This window comes from Amblyomma maculatum, chromosome 5 (genome assembly GCF_055883805.1).
Source record: "Amblyomma maculatum isolate TAMU_Amacu chromosome 5, ASM5588380v1, whole genome shotgun sequence".
Taxonomy (NCBI): domain Eukaryota; kingdom Metazoa; phylum Arthropoda; class Arachnida; order Ixodida; family Ixodidae; genus Amblyomma; species Amblyomma maculatum.
In genome coordinates, this window is record NC_139348.1 from 52,651,417 (window position 1) to 52,676,551 (window position 25,135).

The 25,135-nt window shown below is 43.5% G+C and overlaps 1 long non-coding RNA gene across 3 annotated transcripts; it reads right to left on the reverse strand.

Moving 5' to 3' along the window:
* Positions 1-271: 271 nt before the first annotated feature.
* Positions 272-24,038, reverse strand: LOC146188309 (uncharacterized). 3 transcript variants are annotated; one of them, XR_014707514.1, is made up of 6 exons: positions 23,225-24,038; positions 22,776-22,876; positions 13,807-13,918; positions 8,886-9,039; positions 2,735-2,963; positions 272-525 (listed from the first exon to the last, which is right to left on the reverse strand). It is a non-coding gene; the product is annotated as an uncharacterized LOC146188309 (long non-coding RNA). The 3 variants fall into 3 exon arrangements; XR_014707513.1 differs by lacking the exon at positions 2,735-2,963; XR_014707515.1 differs by lacking the exons at positions 2,735-2,963; positions 13,807-13,918.
* Between the last annotated feature and the right edge of the window lie 1,097 nt (positions 24,039-25,135).

A 25,135-nucleotide genomic window follows, 5' to 3' on the forward strand; every position in this document is an offset into this window, starting at 1 on the left:
GAGTGCCTGTACTCCTTCAAGGAGTTTTATTTTACTCCTCCTGATGGAATTTCATGGCCTGTTTTACATATCCTACCATTTTTTAAACCAGTTCCAGCCATATGTTTTGTAGGACTCACTTTGGCCATACCTTCCTCTGCAAAACGGTGCATAGTATTTCCACTACACACTGTTCAATGGTGAATGTACAAATTTTTTCCACACTTCTTGCACCATACACACAACAGTCTGTGATGTGAAATCGGTGCTTCAATAAATAGGGATGCAAAAGCACGCTGATGACAGCTTTTATTTTCTCACAATTGCTGTGCATGCCAGCAATACATTTGGGATGTGCTCTGTGAGGTCTAGGCCCATCAGTGTTTTCGACACCACAGTCTAATTGGCATTAGATGCCCAGAACACTGCTACAAGCCAAGTGATCCTGTGAGCAAAGTTTTAACCAAGTGATCCTGCCGCTCGACCACATCGCAGCTTGCCGAGCCGAGTGAAGCCGCTCAAGATATCCTTGCATTTTCCAGGTGCCTGCATATAAATAAAAACAATGCAAGGGAGGTTAAAGCAAACCATTATAAGCAACTAAACATACTCCTAATTTCAAGTTTTCATTTTAACCTACAGCTAATGCAACAAAACAAAACTTGGTGTGAACGCTTGGGGTCGCCACCTAGGTATGCCCTAGCAGTGGCACATCATGACCAAGTGTAGACTTTTCATTCCAAATCATTAAACAAAGCTAGTGATCTAGAAATCCACATACTTCGTTTATTCTGACTGCCAATTTGCTATACCTCAAGTGGGAATACCACTATGCTAGTCCCTCAGAGGCTAAACACAAGCCTGGCCGGCACTGGACCGTTTGTTGCTCGAGAATTGGCTTTGGATGTAGAACACATGCAGCTGTACTGGCGAACCTCCACTCCCTCTGGAGTTTACTGAGGCCGCTTCTGCAGAGTGGCATCCATCTACAACTAAAAACAGCGCTGCAGAATCTGAATTGGAGTAATGCAAAAGCACGGAATCTGCTGTTGGTTGCTTCTGTTTGCTTAATTCACTTATTGTTTACCCATTTTCTTTGGTACTTTCAAATTGTGCACCAATCCCTTCCTATGCCCTTCTTCAGCTAGACTTCCGGTTGGTAGTGCGACGTCACAGCCTCTAGCTCACATTATCCACTTCTTGTTTATTCATTTTAGTCTTTGGTACTTTCAAATTGCACAATCCCTTCCTATGCCCCTTTTCAGCTCTATTTCCAGTTGCGTGACGTCACACCTTTGACGCCACTCTAATTGACTGCCTTAACTACTTTAGTCTTTGGTACTTTGAAATTGCATGCTAATCCCTTCATATGCCCTTTTTTAGCTCGACTTCAGGTTGTGTAATGTCACATACTTGAAGTCACCTTAATTCACTGGTTTAATTATTTTAGTATTTGATACATTCAAATGTGGCACCAAGCCATTAGCTAATGAGACCATTTTTGCCTTTACTGTTTCATTTTTTGCCTCTTATTAATTACCTAATTACCTTAATGGCCTAATTCTTTGCACACATTACATCACCCTCTATCAATTAACACCACTCATTAACCTCTACGATTTCTCAATCACTCACAACTGCTACGGACATGATTTTGCATGTTTTGCCTCTAATTAATTACCTAATTACCTTATTGGCGTAATTATTATTTCGCACACAACACTACGTCACCCTCTATCAATTGGACTCATTAACCTCTACCACTTCTCAATTACTCACAACTGCTGCAGAGAACTTTTACATTTTTTGCCTGTAATTAATTACCTAACTAGCTTACTGGCCTATTTTTCGGCAGCAACATTATGTCAGCCTCTATCGATTGACACCACTCATTAACCTCTCACGTTTCTTAATTACTCGCAACTGCTGCGGACACGATTTTGCGGGTGCGGTCTACGGACAGAAATCTGTGAACATAGCGAAGTAACGCTTTCGTGTTAATAACTTGAATGAATCCTTGAGTTTAGTTATATTTAGAATCCAGGAGAAGAAGGCTTTTGTGTCAAATATCAAGAAGGTCATAAAGGCACGTTCGGTGTGATGACTGCTCCTGAACCAGGCTAGCTTATGCGATATAGTGAATAAAATCATGAAGCAGATATTGCAGTTTGTTTTTCATGCCTTCCATGACCTATACTGATTTCTGACACAGCCATTGCTATGGCATTGAAATTGAAACAGATGATGGGAGAGATTGTATTATTTAGCAGCCATAAACAAATACTATGTGGTAATCCATGTATAGTCATGCACACTGTTACAAAGACAACACGCAAAAAAATCGGGGGTCCTTTAAACTCTACCTTAAGTGTGTGATGGAGCACATTGGGGCTTCCGTGTGGATTCTCATTCATGTACAGACACTTCACTACAGGGTAATTGAGTAACCCCACAATTTATTCTATTATGTTGTGCATACTCATTAACGCAGTTGTAAGCCATCACATTATGTTAGACCACATAAAGATATAGAGACCTGCTTTAACCAAGAGATCTGAACCTACCTGAGTCACCTGGGGATGCCTGGTTGACTGGATCCAAAGAACCTTGGATCCAGACAAAGACATGCTACCCCTAGGTCACTCGGGCACATTTAATGGCTTGGTTAAAGCCAGAATTCCTATCTGCCAACTTAAGGTCTATTCACACTTGCGACTACCAGTCGCGCGACCAGAGGAGAGGAGCTCGCCACTACCAATGTTCACACTTGCGACAGTCGCCTTCTCGTTCTGTTCTCGTTCCGAACGAGTTGGGAGTAGGAGAGCTGCTGGGCGATGACAGTGAACGTCGGTAGCTGCCGCCTGCCAGACACTTCAGCTTTTTCAGGCGAGCCGGTACGCATGCCGCGCTCTCGTGTTTCCAGGAAAACGCCGACGACGAATAGACAATGTCAATCACCGTGGTGTCAATATAAAATGTTGCACCTGCGTGAAAAATCCATTTCTTAAAAGTTCATGGTATTTACCAGATAGTCCAAATATCTTTCCAATCTCCTCCCAGGCGATATCCTATCTCCCTGCCTTTGAATTCCGGGTGCCGTTTGTTGAAAAGGTAGGGGTATTCTTTAATTGCATTGAGAAGGTGCTCGATCAAGTACTCCGGGACCTCGCTGATTGGTGAAATGGTTTGCGACTAGTAGTCGCGTGACTGAAAATTCGAGCAGTGCCCGATCGGCCCGCGGCAGTCGCTTTTCGACCGATGCGACCATTTGCGACTGTCGCTTTTCGACCAAAACGGTCACGCGACCGCTGCTAGTCGCAAGTGTGAACGGGCCTTTAGCCGTGTCATGTAGACTCGTGACATGCACAACCACTGAGCAGTGTCCAGCCATGTCACCAGCCAACCACCACCTGCTAGAGGTATGCCCATGATTTATGATTTTTGCTCAAAATGCCTATATCAGACTATATCCAGAATAAAGCCATGAATGCTGTGGCATTATTATGGTGTCTATACAATTTTAAGTTAATACTGCCACTCAGGCAAGACCATGACAATGTAAATTTTGAAGTGACGCTGCTTTTGTAGTAATGAAATCTATCAAATGACAAATTACATAGGGAAGCTAGCAGCCAGCGAAACTAGAGAAAGCATAAGCAACGTTTTCAATTTTTATTCATATTTGTCTTGTTTGTACCTACTGGCAGCCAGACATGGCAGGATTATTTTATGCTCGCTGCAGCCCTCCAACTAGCAGACAATGGAGAGGTGATATAGAAGTGAGAAATTTATGCACTATTTTTAAACTGACTAGAAGGACAGGAGTATCATGCGACATTTCTTTTATCCGAGGGCATCATAGGTGCTCTTAGCTGATCCATGGTGCCCACCTATGGTATCTTTTTCTTTGTCAGCTGTCGCTGCTTATATACGTATAATATGCATGCGGCACTCTTTCCCACCAGGCAACTGACAATTGCAGATTTCTATTTCATAATGAACTCACTGAACTCGGATTCTCTATATATCTTTCATCTGTCAAGTGCATAGCCTCAGCTTATTTTATGGTATCATTTAATGACCTTCTCGAGTGTGACATCAGATCATAGCCCTCAGTACATGCTCAGGCATGCGCATTCATGCAAGCATATCGCCAGTGTGTGAAACACAATCTGGGTGCATGGTATTTTATTTTACAATGCAGTGGAAATGAGGACATGCTCTGGTAATAGCTCAGATATATTTGAGATGTACCACATGCATGCACTATCATGTTTCACTTCAGCCATCAAAAAGCAATGTTTCTCAAATGGGAGTCACGATTTTAGGAGTCCAAAAACATATGATAAAAAAAAATTGAAAGGTCATGCAATAGCTTTGACCCAGCTAGACACAGCTTTAAATGGCTAAAAGGGCACAGGTTTAAAGCTGATTTTAGTTTCTCAAAACTCAACATAAAGGAGTGCGGAAACAGGGAGCATGAGAGAGAGAGCATCAATGGGATTTGTCGATGCCAGCATCGGTGACGCTCGAACTTTGGCTCCATTGCTGGATGGGAATGCAGTGCAGTCTTAGGAATCTATCAGGGGAAAAGAGGACACTATGTGGTAGAGCTGACACGACAGTGTGTCTGTTGCATGCCGTCATCCATGCATAACGTCGATAAGAATGTTTTTAATATGCAAGCGCCTCTACCATAAATAAAATTTAAGCTGCACACCGCAGGTTTGAATTCTTTATGCAATTGGGGCTGGTACAAAAGCAGCCAATGGTGTGTGCTGTGCCGTCACTGTGGAGAAACCGCTAGCATGACCAACGTGACAGTCCTTGCATGTTGGTGTCCATGCATGATGCATGACGCGGAAGATTGGGAACGAATAAAGTGATAGATAGTGCATGCATTGGTCATTTCTCAAATATTTGAGTGTTTTCCAAAACACGTCCTTTTTCCACTTTGCAGAAAAATGAAATGAACATGTGAAAAATGAGTGCACTCATGATACTGATGTACAGGGTCCTTCAAAATATGTGCGAACACGGCGAAGCGTTCGCACATATTCGCATATTCGCACATATTCGAAGCGTTCGCATGCGCCACATTGTTTCGATGCGCGACCGCGCCGGATGCGCTGACGCTCACGGAGCGCGGGCACGCTTCGCCGTGTTCGCACATATTTTGAAGGACCCTGTACATGTACGAATTAATGTGCCTTCCTGACTAAGCACAGGGAGCTGCAATCCGCGCTAATGCCCGAGAAAGCCCTCAAATAGCAAGCCATGTAAAGTAAACCGAGTATGGACTTGAGATGAAATGCATTTTACAAATCAATCGGCTTAATGCGCATAGTATGACGCAAACATCTGCACTTTTAAATGGTGAGAAGAGATATGTTGCCCCACATACACAAAATAAGTAAACAATGGCAATGGAAAGACACACATTATGTCCATCACGAGTGGCAGAAATAAGCACTATCCTTGAGATTGTACGATATGTCGTGTTCAATGAAGTACCGCACATGCTCACCACTTCCATATCACCTCTGTTGTCTGCTAGCTACCCAAGCGCAGCCCGCACTAAATCATCCTTGTGAAAGTCTGGCATCCAGCAGCATATCGTCGAGAAAAAATGAACGCATTCTGGAGCAACCAAAAGTAGCCCCCCTCCCCCTACACACAGAAAAATGCAAGAGCTGGCTCCACGCTCGGGCGCCCCGTAGGCTAATGAGATAACTTAAGTGCACTCAAAAGGCAGCACGTATGCAGAAACTAAAATAAAAAAGAAGAGTAAGTGTGACAAATGTCTCAAACGTAATTTATATTCATTATTTTACCTGTTTTTGCTGTGCTTTTGGTCATTTATTTTTAATGTGACAGTATTGAAGGCCCCATTCTCCCCAAAATCTTGCATTATTGTTGACAATGTCGTGAGCAAAAAGTCATAAGCAGGGTTCTAGCATTTGGTAATAAGCAGGTGACATTTTTGTGGGTCAGGCATTGAGTTTTGGTGTTAGTTTGTGTGGCATCATGAGGCCGCATGAGATGCCGAATTGCTAGGAGCTCCTTGTGATTGAAGAGTGAGATGGCAATCAAGCCCCTCCGAGTCGCACTTTTATACAATTGTTAAAGCAAGTATATATATGTCAGGTTGTCTTTCAGATAATGTGGTAGCTTATCACTGTATGTTAATAAATGTTTGAAATAAATGGATCGGTGACGAAGCAACTAGCAGCATACCCTTAAAGGCAGACTTTAGGTATCCCTGCAGGTTTTAAAGTTAGGTTTAATTTATTTTTCCGAGATTTTTAACACCTGCTTTCCTTCCGGACTTGGTTTCCATTTGTAGCACCGCGTCGATTTAAGGTGGTCTCTGTTCCTGCAAGGGTGGAAAAATGAGCTAGCTGGTAGTTCATCTCTGGGAAAAAAAAACAGCACTCTCTTGAGACAAGGACAAAGCGCTGTGTTGTCATCTCTTTCTTTTTCAATGTCTTAGGAGTGCGGTTTATTTTTTTCCCAAGCTCTCTATTCTTACTGAGTTTTTTCATTCCACCCCAGATGCATTGCCTACAGCAATGAAGAAGATGAATTTGTTTACGCATTATCACCTACTGTTGTTTTTATTTTTTTTAAACCTAATTTAACCGCTGCCACATGTGTGTGTATTCGATATGTCAGACTAAAGAGAAAATCCTCGACAGCTTGGTACCAGTGAGTACTTATGGAACTTGTTGGTACTGGTTTCACTACTTTTTTCTAGCTCTGAAGTAGAGCCCACCTATAATGGCCTCAGCTATCACAAATGCTTATTGTGAACGAGGGTGGAGCTACTGTCAAAATATGTGTTTATAGCCTTGAGTTTGAGACAAAAAGAACTACCGAGGTCACCCTGCTTTGTTATAACGAACAACAATGCACCATAAAGTCACCCTACTGTCAAAACATGCATGAAGATCAGAGTATATCCTAACTCCCATTATCATCCTCAAAGAAAGTGTCGAGCATGTAAAAAACAGTGCAAGAAACTATAAATCAGAAGCACTAGTAAAGTTAACCACTGCCCGAGCACATGCTTACAGGCTACAAGGTCGATCAGTTGGTCCGTCAGTGTGCCGGCTAGGCAAAACTTCTGAAGTGTGAGCAGGGTCAGGGTAGCAGCAGCTTCACTAATGCTATTCTACACTGGCAGTGATCAACCACTAACAGGGCTTTGAGAAGTTTGAATACAAGCCACGAAGTATGCTTTGTTAGCCGAACTGGTCACATGACAATGTGTCACCTGCCCAACTGGATCTGCACCTTCTCAATTACTGGAGCGTGCAGATAGCACACAGAGCAAATAATCTGCACCCCTCCTTTGTAGGTAGAGCAGTGCACACTCATCAATTGAAACTAGACAGCAGCCGATGGTGTTATGCTAAAGAGCCACTTCCTACCAGGCTTGTTGGTATGTGCAGATCTACTTGTGCAGAAAGGTTGCTTCAAAAGTAGAGCAACGGCGACTGGGTATCAGTTTATTTAAAGCTCGATGCGCAGCTAGAATGCTTTAAACAAAAACTATGCGTACAATTGATGTTCTGCATGCACATCTGCCTGGTTAGCCTTTAACTGTTGAGGGTTGATGACAAAAACACCGACCCACCTAACCACCAGCTGTCGTGAACACCTCAACTGCTTTATTATTGCATTCCTAAAGCAGCACACCCACAACCAATGACTGCATCAGGCGCCTGAATGCTTGGATATCTGACTTTATTTGTATTTAACAGTAAACAAAAAGACAATGTGAAGGTGTATGTATCTATAGATAGCTCTGTTGCTGACTTTCAGTGGTCAGTTTAAAGAATGTGTAAAGGCCAGCACTTTTTCACGTGTTTATGTCCATAAAATTTAGTAAGGGTTACATTTTTCATTCAGAACTGATACTGGTGTCTTTCTAATGCACCGTTAATGTGTGGTAAAAACTGCAGATTCAGTTCTTACAAAATTAATGCAGTCATGTGATTTATTTCCCAGCAGATGGCTGCGGTTTCACCCCCAGGGCACATATATGGCAATTTTGCAGTGATCTTAACTGAAGGTGTAAGGAAATAGCATCATGAAAAGGCAAGCAATTAGCTGAAAGAGCATAAACAAGACCACTGTAAAGGCAAATTGCTTTACGTTGCTAGTGGGGACGCAATAAGTATGCTTATTACGGTTGCCTGTGCATAGTGTCACTTTTCCTAGTAGCCTGAAACAACAGACGGATGCATTGCTACAGACATACAACAGATATCTTTCAGCAGGGTGGCAAGAAGGGAGAGGTAGACTGCAGACTATCTTTGCATAATGCAGTCTAGCACTTTGCCAAGTGTAAATAATACTGAGAAAGGGCAACCCTTTTATGCAATACATTTTCTCAAAAAGCCTAAACGACCTGATCATCCATACCAAGGAAATATAGAGTGCCTTTTACACTCGACTAAGGGCTACATTTATGTATGAGCCACTCCTTGTAAATTTGGAACCTGTTATTTGGAAGGAAATGGAATCTGCATAGTACAGTGGCCCTGCATACACCCCGAGGTACTGCCCCTGCCTGCTGCCATCATTATCATCGTCTAGCTCTGTGGCATATAAAGAACAATTCAGACACATCTGTACTTTGCGCATGGCAGCAGTCAACCACGTAATGACACCATGAGGTTAGCTTGGAGTGTCACTTTAGCCTGTCTGTTTGCGTATTTTCAAATCTTTGCATGTGATGTCCCCAGATGCTGTTGTTGTTCAAAGGTTCAAATATATGGGTATTTGAGATGCAGAGCCTGTAATTGATTACTTCATATACCAGGGAGATGAGGAGCCAGGTTTTTGTACTGCAGACAACAATAGCAAGAAACAAGAATAAGAGCTGGGGCGGCCCTTACCCTATCTGTAACATGCTGATGGGAATCTCAAGAAGACATCGGACCCGCCACATGCCCGAAGTGTTGCACACCAGCTGCAGAAGTGGATGTTCGCCACCTGCTGTGCACTTGTGCAGGGACCATCAAGGACAGATTCAGCAGGAAGTAGGACTAACTGCAACAAGGCAAGCGGACTTCTCCAAATGGCTCACCGACAACGATAAGAGCAAGAGCCTTCTTCGGTTACTTATGGAAAACAATTTAGATGGGTTTTTATAATATGCCTTATGGCGAGCTTGCAGAATAAAAAAAAAACCTAAATGTATGTGCAATTAGCCAGATATAGCATCATACTGTATTGCACAGCTGATTCCACTGAATATATTTGCAAAATTGACTGATAATTGCTACTTTCATGCAAGATCCACACAGAAGTTATATCTAGCAGAGTGTAAAAGTTTTAGGACTGCCACCACTTCCTTTTTTGCATGATGCTTGCCATACCAAATTCAGTAAGCACCCTGACCCTGTCAAGCTAACGTCTAAGCTCTCTGGAGTGCTTATGTTCTTTTGACCGAGTCATTGGTTGTGGATAAGCCACTATAGCAACGCAATAATATAGTAATCGAGGAGTTCACAACAGCTGGTGGTAGGTAGGCTGGCATTCTTGTCATCGATCCTGAATAGTCAAAGATACTGCGGCAATGCTACCAAGCACATGTGCATGCAGAACATACATTATACATGTAATATTTGTGTAATGCACTCCACCAGCCCAACAACCTTTAAGAAAGGTGATATCGGATCGCTGTTGCTTGGACCACAAAGCAACCTTTCTGCTCAATTACGTCTGCACAGACTAATAACACACTGCTACCTACACTCTGCAGTGGTGGAGAAGGCAGAGATCCAACTAAGAAGGTGATGCATTGCAATGTGACCAGTTGGACCAACACAGCATACTGCGTGACAAGTATTCAAACTAATTAAAACCCTGTCAGTGGTTCATTTCCTGGCAGTGTAGAGAAGCTGCTGCTACACTAATTCTGCTAACACATCAGCCCTTACACACATACACACTGAGTGGCTGACCTCGTAGCCTGTGGGCATGTGGTCAGGCGGCAGTTAACTTCACTAGCAATGCCTACCGCCTTAGTGTTTCTGCATGCTAGACACTTTCTTTGAGAGTGATAACGGAAGGTAGGATATGCTCCGATGTTCATGCATGTTTTGACAGCGGGATGACTTTATGGTGCATTGTTGTTCAATATAACAAAGCAGGGCAACCTCGGTCGTTTTTTTATCTAAAACACAGGGCTATAGACATAAGAAAAAAAATATAATACTACAACATTAAGTGATAAGGCATAAACAAAGAGGCATGTCCTTCTTCATTACTGTAGGTCATGCATCTGAGGTGAAATGAAAAAGCTCAGTAAGAACAGAGAGCTTGAGAAAAAATAACAGCGCATTTTTGAGACATGAACAAAAAATGACAACACAGCACTTTGTCGAGTGTGCAATCATTTTTTCCTTTCCCAATATGAACCAGCAACTAGCCCGTTCTTCCACCCTTGCGAGAAATGAGACTACCTTAAATTCACACAATTATAAATGAAAACCAAATCCGGAAGGAAAACAGGTGCTAAAAACAGCCCTCGGATAAATAAATTAAAATTAAGACCTGGAGGGATACTTAAAGTCTGCCTTTAAGGGTATAATGTGGTAGTTTGACTGTCTTCAGTCTGCATTTCTACAAGGTGACCTACCTTTTCGTATCTGCGTACTGCTGTTCGCTTCGTCACTGATCCATTTATCTCAAATATTCATTAGCATACAGTGATAAGCTACCACATTATCTGAAAGACAACCTGACATAGATATATATATACCTGCTTTAGCAACATTGCACAAAAGTGCGACTCGGAAGGGCCCATCTCACCCTTCAATCGTAAGGAGCTCCAGGCAATTCGGCATCTCATGCGGCCTCATGATGCCACACAAACTAACACCAAAAATCAATGCCTGACTCACAAAAATGTCACCTGCTTATTACCAAATGCTAGAACCCTGCTCATTACTTTTTTGCTCACGACGTTGCCACCAACAATGCAAGATTTTGGGGAAACGGGGCCTTCAATACTGTCACATTAAAAATAAATGACCAAAAACACAGCAAACACAGGTAAAATAATGAACATAAATTACATTTAAGAGACATTTGTCACGCTTACTCTTTTTTATCGTTAGTTTCCGCATACGTGCCACCTTGTCACTGGGCTTAAGTTATTAGCCTAAGGGGCGCCCGAGCGTGGAGCCAGCTCTTACATTTTTCTGTGTGTATGGGGGGGGGGGGGGTCATTTTTTCTCTGATGATATGCCACTGAATGCCACACTCTCACAAGGATGATTTAGTGTGGGTTGCGCTTGGGCGGCTAGCAGACAACAGAGGTTATATGGAAGTGGTGAGCATGTGCGGTACTTTAGTGAACAAGACATTTCGTACAATCTCAAGGATAGTGCTTATTTCTGCCAGTCGTGGTGGACATCTTGTGTGTCTTTCCATTGCCATTGCTTACTTATTTTGTGTATGTGGGGCAACATATCTCTTCTCACCATTTACAAGTGCAGATGTTTGCATCATACTATGCTCATTAAATCGATTTATTTGCAAAATATGTTTCATCTCTCAAGTCCGTACTCAGCTTATTTTACTTGACTTGCTGTTTGAGGACCTTCTCGAGCATTGCCGTGGGTTGCAGCTCCCAGTACGTACTCGAGAAGGCACATTAATAAGTGCATGTACCGTCTTTGCCAAAAGTAACCAGGCTGCATGTTTTGCTTCTTGCTTGTATTCTGAAGCTAACATGGATCCCCTGAGGATCATAACTTTTTGGCAAGTGAAGACAGGAGCTCTCATTTATGTTGCACCAATTTACAGCATCAGAAGTTTTATGAATTGTCTGCTAACCGACTGAGAAGCGGAACACGCAGCCTGGTTACTTCTGGCAAAGACAGTACATCAGTATCATGAGTGCATTAATTTTTCACGTCTTCATTTCATTTTTCTGCACAGTGAAAAAAGAATGTGTTTTCGGAAGCACTCAGAAATATTTGAGAAATGCCAAATGCATGCACTGTCTATCGCCTTATTTTTTCCCAATCTTCCCCGTGTGAGCCATCATGCATGAAAAACAACATGCAAGGCCGTACTGCCACGCTGGTCATGCTAGCAGTTGTTCCCCACAGTGAAGGCACAGCACACACCATTGGCTGCTTTTGTACCAGCCCCAATTGCATAATGAATTCAAATCAGAGGTGTGCTGCTAAAGTTTTATTAAAGTAGAGGCGCTTTCATATTAAAAACATTCTTATCACTGCGGACAGGAGATTATGCACGGTGGAGCGTCGTCTGAAATGCAGGCTGCAATATCAAAGGACACTTTTTTTTTCTTTGCAGGGAGGGGGGAGGGAGTTGATTGACTCAGTGGCCGACCCTCAGACGAAAGCGCTTGATGAAGATGCTACTGCACAAAAGCAATATAGAATAAGGCATGTTTCCTTCAGCATAAGGCACGGTCAGTCAGCTTATCAGCTTTAGCTTATCGACGCATGATTTTTCGCATTACACTGGCGACGACGCCAGCACGACCAGCACCTATCACCGTAGTGTGAGGTTTTCGGCCCCGCGACACCGACGGAACTGATCAATGGAAGGTCGTCAAGAGGTACTGCTTTGTTTAAAAGTTTTGTCTGCTCCTTTAATGTTGCAAGGTATGCTCTCGCCTCAAGGTAATGCTTGCTTACTCTTAGTTTTTGGACCGAAAGAGCAATTGCAATACCTCAGCAATCAGGAACATAATGCTAACCCCTCCCCACTTTCGTGGCGCGGGTACACGGCGGGAAGAAACGGACAAGTACCTTTTTATATGCGTGAGTGCTTGTTGCTAAAACAAGCTAAATCTCATAGTGTAAGAATAAGATGCTTCTGATTGTATGCTGAATTATACAGCATGAGCCCGTCCATTTCAGCCTCCTCGGCAATCTCTAGACGAAGCCCAAAACAAGTCCGAGGATCACTAAAGTCGCATATTATAGTAAAGGCTTTTCAAGGAAAAGAGAATATGCGAATAAAATATTTTTGCTGAAAAAAAAAAATCTGTGGCCACCATCCAAGCATGAATGCAAAAGTGCAGCCTACATAGACTACATCGCGAATAGCAGACGACATGGGAATGATATCTCATGACGTCAGCGGCCAATGGTTGCCAGACCAGAAAGCCAATTTCAATAATAATAAAAATTATTTTTAAAACTATCTGCTGCACCGAATGAGCTCAAATTTCGAGGATTTATAATTTAACGTGTGAGGAGTGAAATGCAGTAACTAGTTTATGCTCAGTTGTTAGCTGTCGTGACCATCTTAATGAATCAAGTGAAACGTGATAGTGCATGCATGCGTTACATCTTAAAATATTTCTGAGCAATTACCAAAGTATGTCCTTCCTTTCCACTGCGCTACAAAAGTAAATACCGAACACTCGGGCCGTGTATCGCATGCTGACGATATACTTGCATGAATGCGCATGCCTGAGTGCACAGGGAATTGAGGTCTGCTCTCACGCTCGAGAAGGTTCTCGAACAATGCTGTAAAATAAGTTGATGCTAGAACTTGACAGATCAAATATAATTTGCAAATCCGAACTCATTAAGCTCAATATGGAACGAACATCTGATCTTGTAAATTATGTGATGGGAGACAATGTCACACACATACAAAATATGTATGCGGCGACAGTTAAAGATGTAATAAATGAGCACTGCAGATCAGCTGAAATGAGCACCTGCCTGCACGTTATTAAAGACACCCTAAAAACAAAAGATAATTTCACCCGAAGCTCTGCGGTCCTAGTCAATAAAAACAGCCGCAGACATTCCTCACCTCCCCATCACCTCTCCGTTGTTTGCTAGTTGGATGCGAGTAGCCAACATAAAATCATCCTGGCAAGTCTAGCAGCCAGCAGGTAGCCCGGAACTGTCCATCTGGAGAAAGACTAACGCCAGAGCAACCCTAGTAAACAAATGGCTGGGCTGTACTCAGGCGACCTGCGGACAGTGGATAATCTAAGAGGCCCACTGATATACACAATGATAGTCAAGGAAAGAATACATATCATCCAATATAAAGCAAAGTCAACTAGTGTATTACAAAAAAAACAGCATTGAAGAACTGTGATTGAGTCCCCTTGAGTACAATTACATGTTTGGGAACAGAACAGATACAGTGACTTATAAACAAGAATCACTGATTCTCATGTGCTGCCAAGCAGAAGCACACCTGCTGGAAGGGCACAAGATCAACCAGTTCACTAATTATTGCCATTACTTAACACAAGACAATGACAACAAAATTATTAAACCAAGCATTGGCTGAAGGAAGTGCTTGAGAACAATACACTCAATCAGTGTCACATGCTGCATGGCAGCAATAGCAATAAATCAGTTGTCAAAATAAGGTAGTGATCCATTTTATGCAATTACCTACACAGATCATTCTCTTTAGATTAAATAAGGAGTGCAACAATTAACACACACATAGCATGGAAGGTAATAGTAGGCCTGTAGTAACTGCACTTAGCCACAAAGTGATTGGTCAAGAGGTTGTACATGGGTTGAATAGCATGCCCACATCTGCTATACTGTTCTTTAAGGATGTTACTCCACATAAGCACACTTCAGATGAACAGGCAGCATGAGCAGACAAACGGCCTTGCTCATATTTTATGTTCTGAAGACTGTCCTATACAGCAAACAATTCAAGAAATGCAATTTAAACACTGGCCAAACACACCCATTTATGGATCGTTCATTTCTCACTTTCTGATGTGAACGCTTTTTCAATCTGTAAAATGGACAGTTATCAACATGCATTGCTTAGAGCTTCAGCATGGCTACGGACCTATAAGGCTGCCGCGATACCTCAAGCGAAAAGATTCTGAATTAGAGGGACATCACTGGACAGCGCACTACAGAAAAGCAACTGGAGTGGCTGAGGCTTCAGAGGGCATAATCATACATACTTACCGGGATGAAGACCAAATCAAAGATGCTTCCCACTATCTCACCAAAAAGCAACCAAAAAGAATTTACAAATTGTTGCCTCAGTTAGTGACAGCCTGTTCGTAACAGGGGGTGAGATAAGGGCCTTAATGTGTCAGATAAATTTATTAGGCAAAGGCGTGACAAAGCAGGATTCAGATAGGATGGCTACACAAAAGCCCTAACTTTAAGGCATTACTGGGTGGGCCTGTACTGGGTGGGCCTAGAAACAAAAAGAGTGCTGCCTAGTTGCTAAAAAGTAGATGATTATACTTTTGTCTTTTGACATGTGGCTTGCTTTCTTATATACCATGTTTGTTTTGCTGCCAAGGCTGTAACTTTTATTAAATACTGCTATTTTAAGGTATGATCCCCTTTATGTCAATGGCCTCAGGCCAAGCACTCAAAAATCCTTAAACATGTGAAGGGGGGGGGGGGGGGGGGAGGGGGGGAGGTTGCCACAAAGACAGCCTCTCACCTCTTCCCTGCATTGATGGTCAGCTGAGCTCCCAAGCTTATTTTGTAATCATTGCCACCAGCTCCTTTCTCACCTACTAAAAGGACCTTGCAAGGATAGAAAAAGTTGTCGGGCTAATGGTGTTGATTCATGGTTGACAGTGCTTAATTAACCACACGGACAGAGTAAACACATAAAAGACGAACACAGGCTCTGAACTTTAACCTTATTCTGGAACCACTGATACTCTGCTTATATACCCATAAAGGCACCGACTAGTGGTGATTTTCGACACTTGTGACAAATAAAAACAAAAAGAAGTACCGTAAGAGCAAACCCGAACAAGGGGAGAACAAAATAGGCAAATCATTTTTTAAGCCGCCAACACGTGGAACAACGGACTAATAACAGAAAAAAAAAATGCAATGGTAACAGAAAATGGGTAACAGACGTAAGCTAACAATTACACAGCAAAACGCACGAGATGAAGTACACTAAAACTGAAAGAAAAAGTGCATGACAAGAAAGATGAAGCCAACAATTGACCGCTAAATGCAGAAGATGAGCACTAAATAGCTAAAACAAAGCAAATGAAGGAAATGCTCATGAGCAACAACAAGGGTGAAGTCTACAATTACATCGCGAAAGGATGAAGATGAGGTGCATAAAACGAAACAATAAAGATAAAATGTCAAGAAATGAATTCAACAAATGTTATAAAGCTAAAACCAGGCTAGATTAGAGAAGTCCATAAAGAAAGGCAATCTTTTTTTCCAAGAGTGAAATGGAGGGGGTACTAACACAATCATCCTTGAGCCTGAAAATCTTGGCAGCTTTAACTATTTCATGTGTCAGCTTATAACGATGAGTTTTTAACACAGTTTTTTTTCGAAGATTGGGTGGCATGGCTTCTTTAAGTCGGTTCCTGCAGTGGACGGGCAGATTCCTGGGGGATATACCTGATAAGTCATTTTAATGCTCCATTAGCCTTCATCGGCCAGTTTGGTCCATGTATAGCTTACGGCAAGTGAAAGGCTTAGAGTGAGCGCCTTCCGCATGTGCTGCTAAGGGTTTTCTGTGCTTCTTAGTGCGGCCTCTTTTTTATTTATTTTTTTTTGCTTTTCTTCTTCATTAACGATTCATCAAAGCTGCAATAGTTGCTCGAGGGCAGAAAACAACGTCAACTCCTGCTTTCTTTTCACTCGTCGTAAAGTTGTGGGAAATTTGGTGCATGTAAGGAATCCCTGGAACATTATCGTGTTGCCTATGTGCTTCAGCACTTTTTCTGAGACAGTGGAAAGGACTTGTAACGGGTACCCTGATTGCGTGAGCCTGCATACCTTTTTCAAGAAGCTTTCTTGTAATTTGTGCTCGCATGACTTGTTCAGGGCATTGACAAGGGCAGACTGGATGATATTTCTTCTAACCAGCTTTGAACGAGCGGAGTCATATTATAGGAAGGGCTAGTTGCCCCTTGGTTCAAATGCCCAGCTCACGTGACTGGATGTGAAGATGCTTAGTTCCAAGAAGCACATGGAATCATTGTCTGGCATTTCTTGCTTTAATTCAAGGGGAGCCAGGATACTCTTAAAGACACTCAAAACTTCAGGTACTTCATGAAAAAAGGTTTCTACGTCACGGTCTAAATTAACTAAGAAGTCGTCCCCAAAGTAGAAAATTTTTTGAATTCGTGAGTTTTCAAAGTGATTCCTGAGACTACTGTCATGCATAACTAAGAACAGATCACTGAGCAAGGGAGTAAGTAATACATGATATGATGCAGATCCCGTGCTTTTGGATAAGGTGTGAATCATTCCTTTCTGCAAATGTTTGTTTTAGATACACAGAAAACAATTCTAAGAGACCATCTACAGAGACACCACACTCACTCTGGGAGGATATGGTTCCATGTTGGTCAATAGCTTTGCGAACGCATTTCATGAGGTCCATCTTGAGGTATAGAATAAAACAAGCCTTTTGCATTTATAGAAAAGGCATGATAGGCTTTGTTTCTTTTCCCGTTCAAAAACCTAATGACTACATCTGCATTCTTTACCAGAAAGGGATCATCGATAAAAAGTAATTTCAGGTTGCCATGCAAATACATAGTGACGTCTTTCTGCCAGATATACCTCTCGTGCCCTCTGTGCGTTATTGTTTCGGAGGATACCTGGCAGAAAGACGTCTCTATGTATTTGCAAGGCAACCAGAAATTGCTTTCTATCGATGACACCTTTCTGGTAAAGAATGCAGATGAAATCATTAGGTCTTTGAACTGGAATAGAAAGAAAGCCTACCGTGTTTTTCTACAGATGTTAAAATTATTTTATTCTATACCTCAAGATGGGGGACCTCATGAAATGCGTTCGTGAAGCTATCGACAAACCTGGAGCAGTATCCTTCCAGAATGAGTGTGGTGTCTCTGTAGATGGTTTCTTGGTTATGCTTTCTGTGTACCTAAAATCAACATTTCTAAAATGGAATGGTTTACACTTTATCCAAAGTCACAGGATCTGCATTGGATCATGTATTGCCCCGTTATCAGTGATCTGTTCTTAGCTATGCATGACAAAAGTCTCAGGAACCATTTCAAACACTAACAAGTTCAAAATATTTTCTGCTTTGTGGATGATTTCTTAGTTCTTTTCGACTGTGACAAGGAAGCCTTTTTTTTTCATGAAGTACCTGAAATTTTTAGTGTCCTTAAGAGTGCCCTGGCTCCCCTTAAATTTATGCACGAAATGCCGGACAATGATTCCATGCACATCCTGGAACTAAGAATCTTCTTTACACCCAGTTATGTGTGCCGGGCAATCCGCCTTTTGCGCGAGGATGTGGCACCATCATGCGGGAGCGGGCGGGAAACACATTGAGTGGCAGTGTAGCAGACGACGCGAGAGCGCACCATACGAAATGGCCACGCCAACGCTGGTAGAAAGCGAAAGCTTCCCCCCTTTTTTGGCCTCGGAGCGGAAAGTAGTGACAGTGATTGCAGCATATCATGTTCACGCAGTATGGGGGAAGGTAGAGCGTTTTCACAATCCACTCATAACGCACGTACGCATATACTATCTTCGTATTGTAAGAGCGTGTAGCGCGGGCCGTGTTCGACGCGTGCAGGTTTTCAGCAGACAGGAGAGCGTGGGGGCAGAGAGAGAGAGGGATCTCAAAGGGCAAAGCAGCCAGGGGTTTGTTGATGCTGCAGAGCTAGGTGGAATCGTATCCTGTGACTTTGAGCGGCGCATATGCGCGGGGTGTCTTGAGTTACCGAGCACAATGCGGTCACCGCGGCGCCGGCATGGTGCAATGGGCGTCGCTTCCTCCTCACGCCATCTACAACCGTGCAGCTATAGGATTTCATCCACGAAGATCGGCAGAGAGTCACATATACACACCCCGTGAAAAGGGCATTGTCCCGGCCGAAATGCACACCTGCAGGAAAAGCGCTGCATTTTTCTGGCAATGGATGATTCAGAGCTGTAGCCGGTTTCTGGCCTCAGGAGTCGGAACGGATGTGGTCGCAGTGGTGAAAAGGTTCTCGGTGCGCAGAGAATGTTCATTCTGTTGTGAAAGGATCTCCAACGTTCATTTCTGCCTCCGCCGCGATTTCTGCGGAATCAACAACTTGGTGACACATATGTGAATCTCCTACATATCGGATGCGCATCTCGGTCAGGAACCAACCCTGTTTTACGTCCAGAGCGATCCACTCTGCAAGTGAACGAGCATGAACCCTCCAGGAGACTCATTTATTGTGCCGGGCGGTTTCCTTGCCGTTCCGAACGGTTGGACGAAGACGACGATTATCAAGCTCCCTAACGAAGTGCATCTGATTGCGTACATTAAAGGAACAAAGTCCGGATGCTTTGGCGAGCACGAAGGCGAGCCTTTAATTAAAAAAAAAAAAAAAATACTGTGCGTCGTGCAAGTGCGTCATATGCTCCGAGCGGCAAAAACACAGATACTACAGGTATGTATGCATCTAAGCGAAATAGGCATGATGAAAAGTACCTACTGGTTTTCACCCAGGCTGTAGCGCACCAGTGATAGCTGCAATGAGGATTTCTTCGGTGCGTGATTGCTTCAGTTGCACCGGGGCCTGAAGGCGATGTATTTTGTCCCTTCTTATCTTTATGTGCGAAAGAGCTAGGTAGCTTAGATATCACAGGCGGCTGTGTGCGCTAGGCCGTAATATTTAGCATGTTTTATCGTGACCGCCACCTCACTAACAAGAAAAAAAAAATACGGCGTTTTAATGCACTGCCATTCGCGAGCCTCATGACCAGCTCAACCACTCGGCTCGCTGACGGCGGTGCATCACAACACCTTTTTTTTTTCTTCTTTTTAGTCAGGCGGCAGTCGCAATAAAACATGCTAAATATTACGGTCTAGCGCACACAACCACCTTTGATATCTGCGCTACCCGGCCCCTTCGCAACAAACGACAAACTACATCGCCATCAGACGCGCCGAACAAATGCTCATTGCGGCTATCACTGGTGGGTTACAGGCTTGGTGCAAACTCCGGTAGATACTTTTCATCATGCACATTTCCTTTAGATGCATACATACCTGTAACGAAGTGTTTTTCGCACAGTCGAGAGCACGCAGTCGGCTGCCAAGGTCGCCCATTCACGTCTTGACGCTTGGTTGCCCTAATCCAAGCTTCACGCCGTTGCAGGTCGCGGCTTGCCGAAGGAAACCTAACAAAACGAGTCTTGCATCCCGGCACGCCTCGAGAGTGGCAGACGTAAGCGGCACAGGTGGTTGGCATCGTTTTACCGAGGCTGTGAACGTACCGCGCCTCCAGCCCCCGTGCGTTGGCTATGAGTGCGGCGACGAGAAGCGCCGTCGACGTCTCTCAGTGTGTTTTCATCAGTCGCCGCTGGGGCTTCGCGCATGCGCAGAAAACTCGCGCAAAAGGCGGATTGGACCAAGGGGAAACAATCCCTTCCTAACATGCAGCTCCGCTCGTTCCAAAGCTGGTCAAAAGAAACATCATCCAGTCTGCCCTTGTCAACGCCTTGAACAAGTCATGCGAGCACAAATTGCAAGAAAGCTTCTTGAAAAAGGTATGCAGGCTCACGCAATCAGGGTACCCGTTACAAGTCCTTTCCACTGTCGCAGAAAAAGTGCTGAAAAACACCAAGTGCAAAAACACAACCACTGGCTGAAGTGCACAGGCCACGCAAAAAGGTTGCAGTGATTCGTTGCATGCACCAAATTTCCCACAACCTTACAATGAGTGAAAAGAAAGCAGGAGTTGACGTTCTTTTCTGCCCCTGAGCAACTATTGCAGCTTTCGTGGATCGTTAATGAAAAAGAAAAGATGCCGCACCAAGAAGCACAGAAAACCCTTAGGAGCAGTGTACAGAAGGCGCTCACTCTAAGCCTTTCACTTGCCGTAAGGTATACATGGACAAACAAGCCTTTTTGATGCATCAATGAAAGGCTAATGGAGCATTAAAATGACTTCTCAGGTAATCCCCCAGGAATCTGCCCGTCCACTGCAGGAACCGATTCAAAGAAGCCATGCCACCCAATCTTTGAAAAAAAAAAAAAAAAAAAAACAGTGTTAAAAACACATTGGTAAAGCTGACACATGAAATAGTCGAAGCTGCCAAGATTTTGAGGCTCAAGGATGATTGTGTTAGCACCCCCTCCATTTCACTTTTGGAAAAAGAGATTGCCTTTCTTTATGGAATTCTGTAATCTAGCCTGGTTTTAGCTTTGTTACATTTGTTGAATTCATTTCTTGACATTTTATCTTTCTTGTTTGGTTTTATGCACCTCATCTTCATCCTTTCGCTATGTTAATTGTTGACTTCACCCTTGTTGATCATGCGCGTTTCGTTCATTTGCTTTGGTTTAGCTATTTAGTACTGCTTGTGTTCTGCATTTGGCAATGTCAATTGTTGGCTTCATTGTCGTTGTTCATGACGCTTTTTTTTTTCAGTTTTAGTGCACTTCATCTCATGCATTTTGCTGTGCTAATTGTTACCTTTACCTCTGCTACCCATTTTCTGCTCTCCTTCCGCATTTGTAATTTTTTTGTACTTATTAGTCCACTTTCCATGTGTTGGCGGCTTAAAAGATAACTTGCCTATCTCGTTCTCTCCTCGTTCGGGTTTGCCCTTTCGGTACTTTTTTTGGTTTTTATTTGTCACATTAGTTTTTGTTGCCACAAGTGTCAAAAATCGCCACTTGTCTGTGCCTTTATGGGTATATAAGCAGAATATTAGTGGTTACAGAATAAAATTGAAGTTCAGCACCTGTGTTCGTCATTTATGTGCTCTTTACTCTGGCCGTGTGGTTAAGAGCTGTCAATCATGGCTTACAAGAATGGGCATTTTTTGCCGCAGCATTCTTTCCCTATCCTCACGGCGCACATTGTGAAAGTGCACCTTGAAAAGCTTTGTAGCCCATTACACTAGCTTGGCTTCCTAAGGTCGCTGATATGAAAGTCACTGAAAACATTTCAGGCATTAAAAGCCATTTTGCAAAAAAGGGTCCTGCACACTGCAAATTCTGATGAGGTATGGAAGGCCATCAAAAGTGCGTGGAAAGAGCTGAAGCCGATGCAACACTGTCGTGCCAGTGCTCTATGACTCCTTGCCATGCCAAGTCTGCTGTCATAGAGCTCGGTGATGACTTCCTCCGCTACTCAACTTCCTGTGTGCACTCAACATTGGTCCCCACCCTCATTTTCTTTTTTTTTTGTGTGTGTGTTTCAGCAAGCACGCAGCAGGTCACTGAAATGTTTCCAGATTTTTTTTTTAGATGTAGGACATTTTGCATTATTTTGCACAGCAACAAAGAATATTCTTTATGACTCGACAATTAATTCGTGAGCCATTCTTAGCAGCTTCTCTTTCTTATGAGCATGACCTAAATAGCAACTTTACTTCTTTGAGGTTTCAAAGTGGCTTTATAACAGCATGTCCATGCTGCAGCTATAAAAAAAGTATGCATACTGTTTATAAGTGACTTTTCTACAGAAGAAAAAAGTATGCCAGGAAGTGAAAAATGAACAATTCATTTTCTTCGGATTAACTCACGATTACTTCCTTGATTGGCTGCTACACACGACACTAATCTTCAGAACATAAAGTGCAAGCAAACACATTCGCATACTCAAGCTGCTTGCCCATCTGAAGTGCCCTAATATGCAATGACGTCCTCAGACAGAACAGCCTAGGAGACCATGGCAACAGCTTACCGCACTTTGTGGGCATGTGCTTAGCCTAAGGCCGCGGTTCCTCCACTTGTACAGCATAGGTAGGCAAATAAAGCATTTATCACCATTAATCATGGTAGTGCCTTTTGAGAATCATGTGACGGAAGAACACACTTACGAGCTTAATGCTGTTCACGGGACGCTTTTAGCAACCAAGCAAGCATCCACCCTGAGCAAGCAGCTGTTTTCCAGGAGAACATTTTCAAAAACAGTGTACACCTGGAAGTGCAAGGAACAAAATTGTAATGCCTCACTCAACCGGACATAAACGTGACTGCCGATGCATATTTGTGATGATAAAAAATGGAAGTTATTAAAGTATGTATGCACAAGAACACATACTTCTGTGTCTACGGAAGAAAATTAGCGGTTACAGCACTGCCAAAACAAATAGCGCCTACGCGCCTCCCATGTTCGAACAAGCGACAATGCCGCTGCTCCCAGTACAAGAAAATAGCGCTTGGTAAAACTGAGGCTTCAAAATATGTGCTAATGAACAGAAGTCTACACGCTTTTGCGCGTTTTAAACTTGCAGTTGCGGAAAAAAAAAATAGAAGCGAACCTTACCTGAATGACTCCATTATTGTCCGGAGACCGTTGATGCCGTTGGCGAGCGAGCATTGAAAGCAAGTTGCAGGTCATATCCTGTGTGCGCGCTGCAAATGGTGAACACTGCGAAGGCTTGAGGCTTGCGATGCATTTCATAATGATATAACAGGGTAGTTTAAGAGGTCAAGCCGGCGGTAATAGAGGATTTCTAAGCGAAATACGATGTAACTGACAGGCCGCAAGAACAAACAACGCACAGCTAACGCAGCGCTTGAACTGAACAAGGAGAGCAACAGTTGCGCAACGCTAAAAAAAAAAAAAGAAAGAAGAGGGAGCATGAGTTTGATAACTATCAAGTATTTGTGAATGCATAAATTATTTTCAAATAATAAAGTTCATTTGTGAAGTTAGATGGTCGTAGGTTATTCATTTCTTCAGGTAAATTTGGTTTGAGCAGTTGACAGTTTCGTAGTTGAAAACAGTAGCAGACGACACGCCTGGAAGCCTTTACCCTTGATAGCTGATTACTACTATTTAATGCGGTATCACGCAGACAGGAGGAAAAAATGAAAAAGAAGCCTGCTTCAATGTCCAATACGGACACTTGTGCTGCCAGAGCAACAATCGAAACATGTGTGGTACGGAAAGTTATAATTTCTTTATCGCAGGAGTAAAACAACCTTTAACGCTATCTAAATCTGCAGGAGTAGAATGTTCACTTTACTCATTTTTTCTTGGAAGATTGAAAGGCCATTTCACTCTTCCTCGCATATGGCAGGAGTAAAGTGAGATCTGCAGGAGTAATTAGGCTGTTTGACTCTTGAAATAAGAGTTCCAGTTCTTAGAGTGAATGCAGCGCCCCCAGCATTCTTTCTAGACAAGAGTAAGACACTATAAGGCTTGACCTGCTGGCCATCTAGTATCCATGTGTAACCCCTTCAACAAAACTACCAGTCTAAATAAAAGGTTCCTTTCTGTCATCGTCTTCAGCACAATTGACCGGATATAGTGGCGCACATACAGCAGGTAGGGGTGGCCGGTCCCTTCCAACAGGGCAGCAGGTTCTAGGTAGCCATGCGGTGTTTTCTGGCTGGGAAAACCAGCTGGTCCTTTTTGTCGGCAGCGAGTCCGCGGGTAAATTACCGGCCTCTAGACAGGTGGTAGGTTTCTGGCACAAGTAGAAAAGGTGGTGCAATGTTTCCGTTTCGCCGCATGAGGTACAGGCAGGGGAGGGAACCAGGCCATGCACCTACGTTTGGGGTGGGAGTCCACGAGCTGCCAGTGCGGAGACAATTATCCCCGACGGGTGAGCTTGTCCGACAGGCATTGAAACGCCTGTCGGCTCTCACAGACGCGCCGATCGGAGTGGGAATTTAGTGCTTTCTTGAGAGGGGACCTAGAAAACCCTTAGCGAGAGACAAAACTATTTAGAGATGACTCGTTAATGTGCGTTCCTTTGGCAGGAGTTGGGGCCTCACCATTATCCTGGATGCTGGTATGTCATAGTAATCCTACAGCGACAGCTGGAAGCCAGCATCCTCTAGGCCTTTTGGTGAGCTCGTAGATAACAAGCCCAGAGCTGCGATCAGTGTAGCTTGGTCACGAGCTGCAGGGCCGATCATGAGTCACAGTGAATGGCAACACTGCCTGGCGTCGAGTTGGACTCGAGGTAGTGCGCGACCAGATGGAGCCGCGCCAGTTCTTCTCTAGTTGAGCTGCCCAGGAAAGCAACCTTCAGGAGCTGGACACCTGTGTCTGTGGGGCCTTCATCAAAGCTGCAGTCCGGCACGGGGATGAAAGCATCAAGTAGTCATTGAAGAGGAGGGAGCTTTTGCTCTCCTCCATGAGGGCAGCGGCGGGGGGCAGAGGGGAGCAGAGCTTGTGGACACCATCTATGTCCACGGTGACCTGCAAAGGGGATGTGTTGGC